Source organism: Macrobrachium nipponense, chromosome 1, assembly GCF_015104395.2.
Source record: "Macrobrachium nipponense isolate FS-2020 chromosome 1, ASM1510439v2, whole genome shotgun sequence".
Classification (NCBI taxonomy): domain Eukaryota; kingdom Metazoa; phylum Arthropoda; class Malacostraca; order Decapoda; family Palaemonidae; genus Macrobrachium; species Macrobrachium nipponense.
This window is the reverse complement of record NC_087200.1, coordinates 189,059,964-189,072,874: the sequence shown is the minus strand read 5'-3', so window position 1 is coordinate 189,072,874 and position 12,911 is coordinate 189,059,964.

Here is a 12,911-nt window from a genome sequence, read left to right as displayed (position 1 = left end):
GAGAGCCGATCTCTCTTGTTGCTGGCTAAGACTGAGGTTACCATCGGCTGTCCTCTAATTTTTGACTGTCAAAATGCATACCATCAAAACGGAAGGCTCTCGACGAGTTAATTTTCAATCCATTTAGGTGAAACCATTGCTCAGCAATTTAGAGAGAGAGAGAGAGAGAGAGAGAGAGAGAGAGAGAGAGAGAGAATACTTCATATCCCCGCTCACCCGCTATCCGGTACAGTTACGTATCACACGCCACTGAGGGAAAGAGACTGTATATTGGGACCCATTAATCTCCGTTAATTTCCCATAGCGTGTACCATGAGAGAGAGAGAGAGAGAGAGAGAGAGAGAGAGAGAGAGAGAGAGAGAGAGAGAGAGGCTAATCCACTTATCTTCTAAGGCAGAATCGTTATGCAACCAAGTGTTGTGCTGTTTATTGGTTGTATTTTATGTGCCGCTGTTGACCAATATAATGAATTGCGTACCTGGTTATCAGACCATTGTCTTGGGTCACATTTAGGTGGAAATTGTCGTGGGGCATGTAGAGGATATATGTAGTATATACATATACGTGTACATACATATTATGTATAACTATTATTAAATAAATCCACCACAACACACACACACACCACACACACCACTACACACAACTTATCTATCCTTTATGATTTTCTTTACATTGTCCAGATACTAGGTTATATATATATATATAATATTATGTATAATATATTATAAATAAATCCCACACACCACACCACACACACACACACATATATATATATATATATATATATATATATATATATATATATATATATATATAAATAAATACCACACACTATACATAATATATGTGTAATATATATATATGTATATATTTATATGATATATATATATATATATATATATATATATATATAAATAAACACATAAATCAGAGGTGATAGTTGTAATGCAACGATTAAAAAGAGCAGTTTTTTGGAATGAGTAAATTCCATACGATTATACGACATAAATGCTCTAATATTATACTTTGCTTGACTTTTATTACACACACACACACGCACGCACACACACACTTCTTGGGTACGCTTACCTCTGCGAGCTTTGAATCCGATTTCAAAAGTGAAATTTTTGTTGTAAGAGTAATGATTCTCAGGAAGGAATTGACGGAAATGGTTCGGAGGAAAAGGCTGACAGCGATTCCACAAAGACCTCAGATCAATAATTGGCAGTTGACACTGACCTTTCTATATATGATTCCAAGTGTATTTTGCATTTCCTTTTCTCTATTCATTATTTAGGGATAGTGGGTAACTGTAATATCATGTTGCAATGATATTTATTATCATCTTCCATTTTTGTATATTTTTTATGACTTTTATGTTTCCTGATGCCCTATTGTCCAAAGTGCTTTATCTTTCAGTTATAAACCGTTTTGTATCTTTTTATCCACTTTATGATTTATTTCTATGTCCCTCTTCATTTTTCTTTTGAGAGAGAGTTATTGTTAGGTTCTAATTTCTTGATTGACTATAATATCTTAGTTTTAAGAAATGAAAATGCCATATTAAGTTTGATAAATCGGCCGTAATATAATGGAGGAGTACTTGAGAACGATTGAATTCCCTCATTTTATTATTCTGATATTACTTTTATTTCGTCAGTGGCTCCCTCTTGCTCAGCCGAGTAATTGGGCCGGCCACTTCTGTCTCCATTCTTTCTCGTCGCGGTTCTTATACGAGTGAACGACTGCACCACATGAATGGGGCTGATCATGTCGAGACTTTCATGATGACGTTCCATGTTGCCATAGGGACATCGGCCTCATAAAAAGGAAATTTGCAATAGAGTCTGGTGGGAGTGGCAGGGGCTCACGATAATAGCCGAAGGACCTAGCGATGTTAATTGTGTAGGCAGCAAATAAAATCGTGAAAAGCTCTTCAGTGACGTGGACGGTATGATGTTGGGTGCCACTTCGTTGGACGCGAGTTCGATTCGCGTGCGTTCCACTGAGAGGTGTGAGATGTGTATTTCAGGTGACGGAAGTTCACTCTCGACGTGGTTCGGAAGTCGCGTAAAGCCGTTGGTCCCGTTGCTGAATAACCCCTGGTTCCATGCAACGTAAAAACACCATACAAACAAACAAACAAAATAAAATCCTGAAGTTATCCTCTAAATAGTGCGGGAAAGAACGCGTTAATTTTCTATGACCTTTGATTGCTTCATTTTTAAAATGACGAATATGAATCCGACTGATTGTGATCATATAATTTCATTGGCTAATTGCGAGCGCTGTACAACCCCAGGGTTTTTGTTGACATTTGGAGTTTCTGATTCTCAGTTCAGCTCAGTCCTTTCGGTGTCATTCAGATCATGTCATAATTATATCTAAGTTGCATAATAAGAAGAGAGTTGAACAGCTGGTTTGAATTCCCTCGAGTTCGACATGATTCTTGCCTAAGGTTTAGCGTTGTATTTTGTCTGCTCCTCAGTTAAACAAATTTGAGATCACTGTTATAAGAGACAGGCATGAAGGGAATTGCTTTTAAGAGGCATAAACTGCTTCAGTGATAAGTCTCTCTCTCTCTCTCTCTCTCTCTCTCTCTCTCTCCTCTCTCTCTCTCTCTCTACACATAAGAATATTATGTGTATAGGCATATATATATATATATATATATATATATATATATATATATATGTATGTATGTATTTACGTATTAGCTACTTATATACGCATGACTTTTATATTTATTAATACTTACAGACAAAATACCGTTAACATTGAATTTATTGTACCTTGGGGGTTACTTACACACAAAGATAATATATTTGATAATTACGTGTCTTCCAGGATTCGGACGGTGGCCTGGTTTAGAAACACTTACAAGCAGTAACTTTGACCGCTTGCTCATCTCTCTTGATACCTGGGTTGTCATAGTCACGGTCTGTTGTCTCTAAACCAAAGCTCCTAGTTCGAATTATTATTCCCTTTTGGGCATACGTTATTCTCAAGATCGAGTGATTTCGATGTTAAACGAAATTGTAGCTTCATATCATTGTATATGATGCATATATATATATATATATATATATATATATATATATATATATATATATATATATATAATATATATTTCATCTTTAACTAAATACTTTTACGCTTCATGATGAAAATTGATGCAGGAAACTGCAGAAGCGTCTTTTGATTGTTACAAGGAGGATTAGTGGCTGTCAAAATTCTGGTTAAAAGCGAACACGTAATTGTTTACTAAGAGGATAATTTATTCCATTGTTTTTTTTCCCCAATGCCAAGAATGAAATGGTCTTCCTTAAGGCCCAATTTTCCCTTAGAATATCAAGGACGTTGTTTTTTCAGGATCTTTGTCAATGATAATGCCATGATGATAAGGTAAGCCGAGTTTACCATCCGAAAGTTTTTGGCTGGTATGAATTACTATTATCACTGGGAATCCATTATGTATTACTGTTATCATATATACATTATTTTCAAATGAAACGGTTAATAACCGAGGACGCTAATTCACTTACCCGAATCTTTGATTTTAAAAAGTTCAAATACAGCATTTCTTGCTTGAACTATTTAGTTTTCGGTTTTTGATGATTAGGTCATCGTCTAAGTGATGTCACATCTTTTGCACTAACACCTGATTTCCGTCACTTTGAATAATCATATGGACACTCCCAGGTTCCATAACCAAGAGCCATACGATTTTAAGTCAATTTTACGTCACGAGTTTTGTGTCTACAGGAGGTCAAGCAAAATCAGCCCGTGCTCATCATCTGTCTTGAGAAATGCAATTACTCGTAGAATTTGGACATTATGAGGAAGAACTCTGGTCTGATTATTGCCCAGTGTAAACAAGAGAGAGAGAGAGAGAGAGAAGGGAAGTACAGAAGAAAACGTTCTCATGAAATTCATTTAGTAAGGGTAGCGTTAGATATGTTGACGATGCTTAGTGTGAAAGAACACTCTGAAGACAAACATCCGTTATAAATGAAGCATTATTTACTTTACTGTCATGTTTTGTGGAGAGAGAGAGAGAGAGAGAGAGAGAGAGAGAGAGAGAGAGGAGAGAGAGAGAGAGAAACAGGAAGTATTTGTTTCATGACGAAAGTTTGAGTTCAAGGAAAGATGCATTTTTGTCACCTAGTTTTCTGCTTGTTTCATTGCATCACGTGTCCTCCCTTTGATATCCATTTTATTTCCACGTGATTTTTGCTTCTCTTTAGGTTCAGCAAAGTGACCTGCATATTGTTTCATAGAGAGCAGCAACAGTCCGTTTTTTCACCAAGGTTACAATACTATACGAAGTTTATTTCTTATTCTTAAGATATCTTCTCAAACAAAGTACAAACGGACTTGATGAAGTGACAGACTTTATTAATTAATTAAAGTATATTTGGAATAAATTATGGGTTTTTCTTATTGTTCGTTGCCAAATTACCCGTAAAATTTCACTAGAATTTTAAGGTGGACTTGTTCAATGATCAAGGAAATGAAGATTGGATTCGAGGTGATCTAGGTCGTCCAGGAATTTCCAGCCTTCATAAACGTTGCGTGATATTGAGTATTGAGTCATATGTATTTTGTTCCTTCAATTGTTTTTAATTCATGTTAAGACAAACGCCAAGATGTTAATGGGTAAAGTCAACGAAATGTGTACAATGAAGCTGTGTTCACCTGTAGGATTTATTATGGACCCGGGTATTCTCAGTGGTACTCTCAAATGTACACAGTGCATTCTCTTTATTATCTCGTATATTCTACAGGTCAGCATAGTGGCGTCTGTCATGTGGTGAACGTTCGTCTATTAAATGATGCTGGCAAGTTTATTAAAATGTATGAGCTGGAATGCGATCGACAGATTTAATATTTTATCGCGGGAGCTTTAAGTCTTATGCCTTCATAACTCTTGCATGTGATTTGAGCACAGAAAAGTTGATGTCGTTTTGTAAACATTTCGACTTTTCCTCCAAATTCTTGTACAATTCTTTTTATTTGCAATGCGTATTCCAAAGGCTCAGTCGTGAAAAAACGGTTAAAAGCGTATATTGCTCTATTACTTGTCCATTTTTGCTAATGGAAGCACTTCTTTTTATGGCGCATGGATGTAGTGTAAAAGACTTTTGTCAGCTCCCTTTGAAAATTCAGGACTCCAACTAATTGGATGTGTTTACTTGTTCCCAGCCCGAGGGCTACAAGTGCCAGGGTTTTCGTATGCAAAAAAATAAGCCAGTTCTTTCATGTAGAGGATATCCAGCTTTTTTTTTATTTAGAGAAAGTGGAAGCTTATTTTTTCCATTCTGTAGGTATTTCGCTGTTGTAACGCGAATACACTTTATAAATGAATCAACCAAAGCAATGGATTGGGGATACAGGAAGCATGGATACGTTTTAACCAGGGGCGTAGATAGATTGTAGTGAAGGAGGTGTGATCACACAAACGACAAAGGTATCAAGAGTTGCAGTAGATGTAAGTTCCTCATTGGACGAGTTGGTTACTTACCCGCCTGTCAATTTGGTAGCTAGAGTTCGCTCCCCGCTGCTGTCAGTGCAGAACCAGAGGAATTTATTTCTGGTGATTAGAAATACATTTTTTTCTCTGCTGTAGGTCCCGTTGCTATGTAACCAATTGGTTCCTAGCCAAGTAAAACAAACCTAATCCTTCGGGCCAGCCCTTAGGAGAGCTGCTAATCGGCTTAGTGGTCTGGTTAAACTAATATATACTTACCGTTGTAGTAGATATAACCGATAATTGGTGAATTTACGGTAAAATATATAACGGATTAGAGCGGGGAGTATAAAAAGTTTAAAAAAAGGCCATCCATTTTTAAAACAATTTTCATTTTAATATAAAGTAATATGTAGATTTGCTATTTGCTTTTGATTAAATCAACGAGGACGGTTATTGAAAGAACTTAAAACTTCAGTAAAGAACCTATGAAGTATTGAAAGTAGTGTAAATACGAAAAACAAAAGGCAAATGAAGTTTTGACTTTTCATATTTTCTTAGAGCCGTCTCCCATCTCCATATTTCAGTCCAGGCTCATCTTCCATAGCTGTTTGTTATTATTATTTCTAATAATGATAATGGGGTTTCTCTCGGAAATCGTACTCGAATTATGAACTGCAGGACGATTAATCAACAATAGTACCCATCTCTCGATTCCAACTCTATTTTAGTAGAAAAAATAAGTAACTGCTACGGAGGAAGAACCTGGATTGAAATACGAAAATGGGAGATGACTCTAAGAAAATACAAGAAATCAAAACTGTATGTGGTTTTTCTGGAAAAGTTTTTGTTATATGAACTTAAAACTTAAGTTTTTTTGATTGGCAGCTTCCATTCTTAGGGCACGATATTTGGTAAACCACTCCTCTCCGCTTCATGGGATCATCACTTGTAACAGTGTAATTCCTCTTGAGGAATACCCTTGTAGTAGGTTGCCAAGTTGATATATTCGTCTGTATTGGTGGGTTTTCCATGGGCAATGATGATGTTCTTCAGTGGTGCCTCATCCTTCTTATATAGAATGTTCATGTAGACCCTTCGAATAACCTAATGGTCCACTCATTCTCACAGGGGCCGTGTTTCTCTTGATAATACCTGTTATCCACCAGGGTTTGGGTGACGTGCTTGTACTTATCGGAAGTGGTATTCCAAGAAGAACAGTTTGAGAGGGGACGATGAACGTTGGTGTACATGACCAAGACTTAGTTTTTCTGGGAATTCCCTGCTGTTTGGCAAAGTCCGATGTCGGTTGTCTTAGGGGAGCCTGTATGTAAAAGCCTTGAGAAGTGCTGGCGACAATGACATCTAAAAAGGGAACGGTGGCATCCAGACTTCTGTCACATGTGAAGTGGAGAACCATTTCCTCATCAAATGTATGCCTGAGTGTCTCCAGTTCATTTTCATTGGTGACGTCGACGAAAGCGTCATCAATCTGCTGAAGACACTCTGCTCGACAACCCTCATATAAAGTTTGTCAAACAGCACACCAAGGGGAGAATCCATTGCTATTCTGTCGACCTGCTTCCATAATTGCGCGAAGATGAATTGATATGGAAGATCCTTGACTGTCTACAGAGATGATACTGCCTCAACATTAAACATTCTAGAGTCATCCCATGAGTGCCTGCTCGAGGTCTGCAATAAGGAGGCCCTTTTCATCGGTTATCGAGGGCAAGTTTGCATGCATATCGATTCAGTTGGTATCATCAGGAGAACACGCACCCCACAAGAGTGAGAGAACCTTTACACTGTTCTACGGGGCTACATGAAGTATAGGAGAGATAAAGAATACCATTAGAGCCCAATGAAACCCTCCAAAGCTGGCAAAAAAGTTGACATGATGATATACTACAAGGATTAGAACAGCCCCGGTGTTAACGATGATCCCATCAAAAGGAGAGGTGTGGTTTATCAAATATCGATTCCTGAGAATGTATGTTGCCATTCTTACATTGTTATGACTATAACTTGTATATCCAAGAGGATTGCGTATATCCAAGAGGATTGGCGTTCGCCAACGTGAAAAGGTGGTAAACCAACACTTCATGAGGTAACACGGCAGTGCCTCCCAATGCCAGGAGATCATAAGGAGCAAAAGAATCCTGGATGATGACAATGACCACTGCCGCCTCCGATATAAGGAGGCCCTTGCCATTCTCCAATAGAAAGCATCACTGAACGTGACCCAGGAGACCCTTCCTTCCTACCGCTGTCAGGAGAACGGCACCCCTGGGATAATTCTTCAACTGGCCGCTACTTCAGGCAGCAGCACGTCCTACGATCAGAACTCCCGGGTCCTGGCGCAAGCCAGTCAGCTCCTTCGTAGGTATTCTGCTCCCAGGCAATAGGAGGTGCCCCTCCCGACATCTTGGCAGCCAATCAGAAAAAGCCAAAAATTTCTGTAAGGCCTCTTGCGGATATAAATATGGCATAATTATACCCCTTGCTTCATTCGCTTGTTAAATGATAGAGAGTACTACCGGAATGTCATGGAATAAATAAACTCTGGATAGCTGTTTTATAATTTACCTGCAACTACAAAGAAACTCATTCGAAAGATTGAGATACTGCAATACAAACTCAACGGCATCTAGACCGTCATTCTGTTTAATAATAATAATAGTAATAATAACAATGATAATAATAATGATAATACATATTGTTTACCTGGAGCATTGTGAGTCCATTCTTGAATTTACGTGCTATTTAGTGTAATTTTGATCAGGTATCTGTTCATATGCTAGAAATTCTTCAGGGGCCAAAATAAATTATGTAGGTTTCTTGGGAAAATACTGAAAATGTTGCCAGGAATTTATTCTTGCAGTGAATTTTGATTAAACCTTATTGGAATGTTAATTCATCATTCTCTCTTCAGGACAAGGGACGGCAAAAAAAACGTAAGCTTGAAATCGTTCATAATTGCGGCTATGGCACCAAGGTTTAAGATTTAATTAGCTAATTGTTTACGGTTACGTTATTCTGACCATGTTATGGTATATTTTGTTTACGATACTCCAGTGCCACGTTTTCTGAGAAATTGCATTGGATAAATAGCTTAAGTACTACTCCTAGTTCTCCGACCATCGGCCTCTGTATATTTTATCCCGGATATGAAATGGATATGAGTTAAACTAAGCAGATAATGAAATGCGATTATAATCAGTTTGTAGAAATTTCAATAAACTTACTGCCAAATTGACCAAAGTATCCATATCAGTTTACATTATTACACCACATAGGAACGAAACAAAGCTTGATTTCTAAATTCTATTTCTGTGTCAGCCGCTTGTTAATAATTGGACATCCTTTTTTGGTGGGTTCTCAAACCTCCTTGCTGTTTTCATTATCGTAGTCGACTGCTATTAACATTTATTAAATGAAACCCATTTTTATCTTTTGGACTACGAAGGGTACTGCTTAATTATCTTTGTTCTGTTTTTATGTAATGAAATAGAAAGACATAAGTTAATTAAACAGTTTGTTTTTATTATGATTTTTTTTGCGCGAGAAGCCTGTTAGTTAATTAGATGTGTTTCTCCAGGCTGGGATAAATTCATGTGTATACAGGGAAGACGTTTGTGTTATGGCACACGTTTCTTTCCTAGATCTCTACTCCTTCATTATTTGCTTCATTAAAACAATTTTAGTATTGCTTTTATGCTTCCTTTGTTAATTTCATGCTCTTAGTTTGAATATTTTGTTTGATTTTCACTTATTATTATTATTATTATTATTATTATTATTATTATTATTATTATTATTATTATTATTATTATTATTATTATTATTATTATTATTATTATTATTGAAGTTGTTGTTTTTATAGAGAAAACAGGTAGACCTATATTCACCAACGCCTATTTATGAATTACCAAATGCATGTAACATAATCTCTCTTTTGTAGGTAGATATGTTCATACTAATCTTTGTAAGACTCAAGCCTGACTCGAGCCTGTTAATACGTACTCTTCCACATCGAGTATTTTTGCCTTTCTGTACACACCTACATGTTTTATGTTGACAGAAATATGTTGTTGTTTACTATCATACAGCTTTGTTTTATAGCGTTTCAGTAAAAGCTATTACTTCCTTGCAATTCCCTCTTACACAGATAATTTATATATGTTTTTGTAATCTAATCTCTGACGATTTTGTGTTATTCGGTATGTTTCTACCTCTGGATTTTGTTTCCTTTTTATTATGTAAAAAAAGAAAGGGAAATTATACAGTTACTTTCATTACACCTAGGGAAACCATTGCCTGGTGTGATGTTGATTTTATGTGTTTTTGTTTTTTTAGTTCATATTTCGCTGTTTGATCCTATTTATAGTGCAGTGGGTATCTATATATTTTTGTGTGAAACATCGATAATCCACGGGTAGTAAACTGCCTGTGTTGGTTTTCCGTCGTCTACTCAAGCTCTCCTCTCTCATCCTTGGGGTTTACAGAGTCCAGAGAATGGAGGTACCTTGGTCTGAGCTACGGGACGGTACCTGACGTCCATAGGATCTGGGACTTGCGATCTCCAGCTCATCATGTATGGTTGATTTTGATAGTACGATTGCACTAGTTTCATCATAATGGCATTCAGTTTATTGATGTATTTTTGAACACACTTGCAAAAGTACCACTTTTGACGTGAACTATGAGCTGAGCACCTCGTAGGGAGTTAACTGCGGGTGGTCGCAGCACAATAATTGCTAGGAATCCTAAGAAAAGATCCATAATTATATATATATATATATATATATATATATATATATATATATTATTATATTATATATATATATAATATATATATATATATATTGTAATAGCCACAATGCCCTCTTAACTTCTCGAATTCTCCGTGTCTTTTTCTTAGATACGCCTGTCACTACAAAGCCTTAAGATCCGAGTGCAAGAAATATGAGAAATTATGATGTCCAGTGGCGGGAATCGAACCCGTTACCGAACATCATAATTTCTTCATATTTCTTTGTACTTGGATCTTAAGGCGTTGTAGAAGCGTATCTAAAAGAGCACGAAGACTTCGAGAAGTTAAGAGGGCATTGTGGCTACTACAATTACGTAAGTATCTGGTAAAAATGACCAGTAGATTCTACACACACACACACACACACACACACACACCACGCGCACATACACATACATATGTATATATGTATGTATATAATTATGTATATATATTTGTGTTTATATTTATGTTTATATAATAAACGTATGGTGAATGTCTGAGCATGCAAAATGTACATTTTTGTTAATCAGTCATTGTATATAGAACGTTGTAAACGCGGAGACTTGGAGTAAAGAGATGATGTCAAAGAAGAAAAGGTGGAAGGAGAGAGATGCAAGTAACGAGGCTGCTGGGAAAATGAAAAGGAAGCGAATAGTGAGAGTAAAGGCCAGAATAAAAATGGATAGTCACGATTCCTTTTGCCTAAGCTGCTGAACAAACATTGGAAGTCATTTGAATAAATACACAAACGAAAGGAGGGAAAAAAAGAGTGTGCGATAAGAGACACCGAAATTAGTAAGGTGGGAGGAGAGACGAAATATGAAAGAGCAGAAAAATGATGAGTTGAAAATATGGAGAGGAAGTATCGTTATGCAGAAATGAACTAAGAAAGCTGAAGTGATAAGGATAGACAAGTCAAAGTTGCCCGGCAAAGCTTAAGGAGTAAATGTGGAAGAGAAAGTAAGAACTTTTACCGGTAAAGGGAGCGACTACATAAAATAAGGGAAGGGGAGAGGAGATATTGAAAAAAAAAAGCATAGAAATATGGAAAAGGAAACACAAAAAAGAAAAAAAGGAGGAAAAATGGGCGTGACGCTGAGAAGCTGAAATATAAACGATAACTGAAAATAATCTCCCTTTGACCTTATTCATGAAATTGACTAAATTTTGACATTTTTAAATTTATTTTCCCAGGAGGAAATTAAATTCCTTTGTAATGTATGGTCATTTTTTTTATATATATAATTTTTTTGGCGCGAGTTGTTTTGCTTCCTGTGTTTAAGTGGCTTACGAAAAAGAACCGCGTTTTATTTTCCTGCCTCCGAGTTCACATCTGCAAATTTTCTCTTGATTGAATTTCGTCCACTCAGTTTTTGACGGACGGACACTAACTAGATTTAAATCTTGTTATGCATATGAAAACCGTTCTCGTTCATAAGAGAAAGAAGTCATACACCCCACACTCGGGATTGATAGGCAACCCTCGAGACAAAGGACGGAGTTCACGTATTTCATCGAGACATCAACTTCTAGAGGAACTTACTCTTCAACTCTGCTAATTAACCCAGATTAAAAGCTTCGTCTGCCTAGGCAGCGTCTTCCTTTCGCCTTCAGGGGAGAAAGATGGCCGAAGAAAATTCGTCTCGTTTGCGTACGCAAACATGACGTTATTATGATGTCGGGGCTACTGCTCCTGTTCTACGTTTTGCTTTGGAGTGCTTTCTTGCTCTGACTGGTTTATTTTTCTCTGCTTCCCACTCTCTCTCTCTCTCTCTCTCTCTCTCTCTCTCTCTCTCTCTCTCTCTCTCTCTCTCTCGTGCTCTGTCCGTTCATATTTCTGTTTCGTTTTTCGTTTATTCCGTTCCATTTCTCTCTCTTCTCTCTCTCATCATCATCATCTTGTCTGCCTTGCAGACGCGCCTACATTCCTCCCCCTGCGCCGTTCGTCAATCAACAGTGTTACCTGTAGATATCGAGTGGAAATGACTGGCATGACTTGATGATGATGAGGTTGTTTGTGTGCATCGATGAGAGAGAGAGAGAGAGAGAGAGAGAGAGAGAGAGAATGTGCGTCCTTGTGTGGGCACAGATGAGAAGTCGGATATGACGTAGTTGTTCTGAGATGTGATCGACGTTTTTATACATGATTAGGTTGTCTCATTGGGTAATTTACGCAAGGAAGGAAAGATGGGTGTAGACGAGACGTTAAAAATAGATTCTCTCTCTCTCTCTCTTTCTCCTCTCTCTCTCTCTCTCTCTCTCTCTCTGGAAGAGTATCAAAATGGTTGATAAAGGGTTCATTAATTCGAAGATAAGCACGTTATCAGTTATGTTAACTTATTGTTACCTTGATGTTGGTGTGTGATTTTAGGATAATGTTCAGAAGCACGCACATATATGTGCCAGAGAACTATTTTGATATTTCATACAACATTAAGTTGTTTTTATTGCCTTAGCAGTAATGTATTTTCGTCATTGCATATTTGACAAAACGTCATCTAACAGGGAAGTCTGCTGTTATAGTCAGTTCTCATTGCTTTCATAATTTATGAATATTTAATATTTAAAATCATGATAAAATACACTACGCCTTTTTCCTCCGCTTTTCGACCACTAGCAATTGTATGTTATTGAATTGTG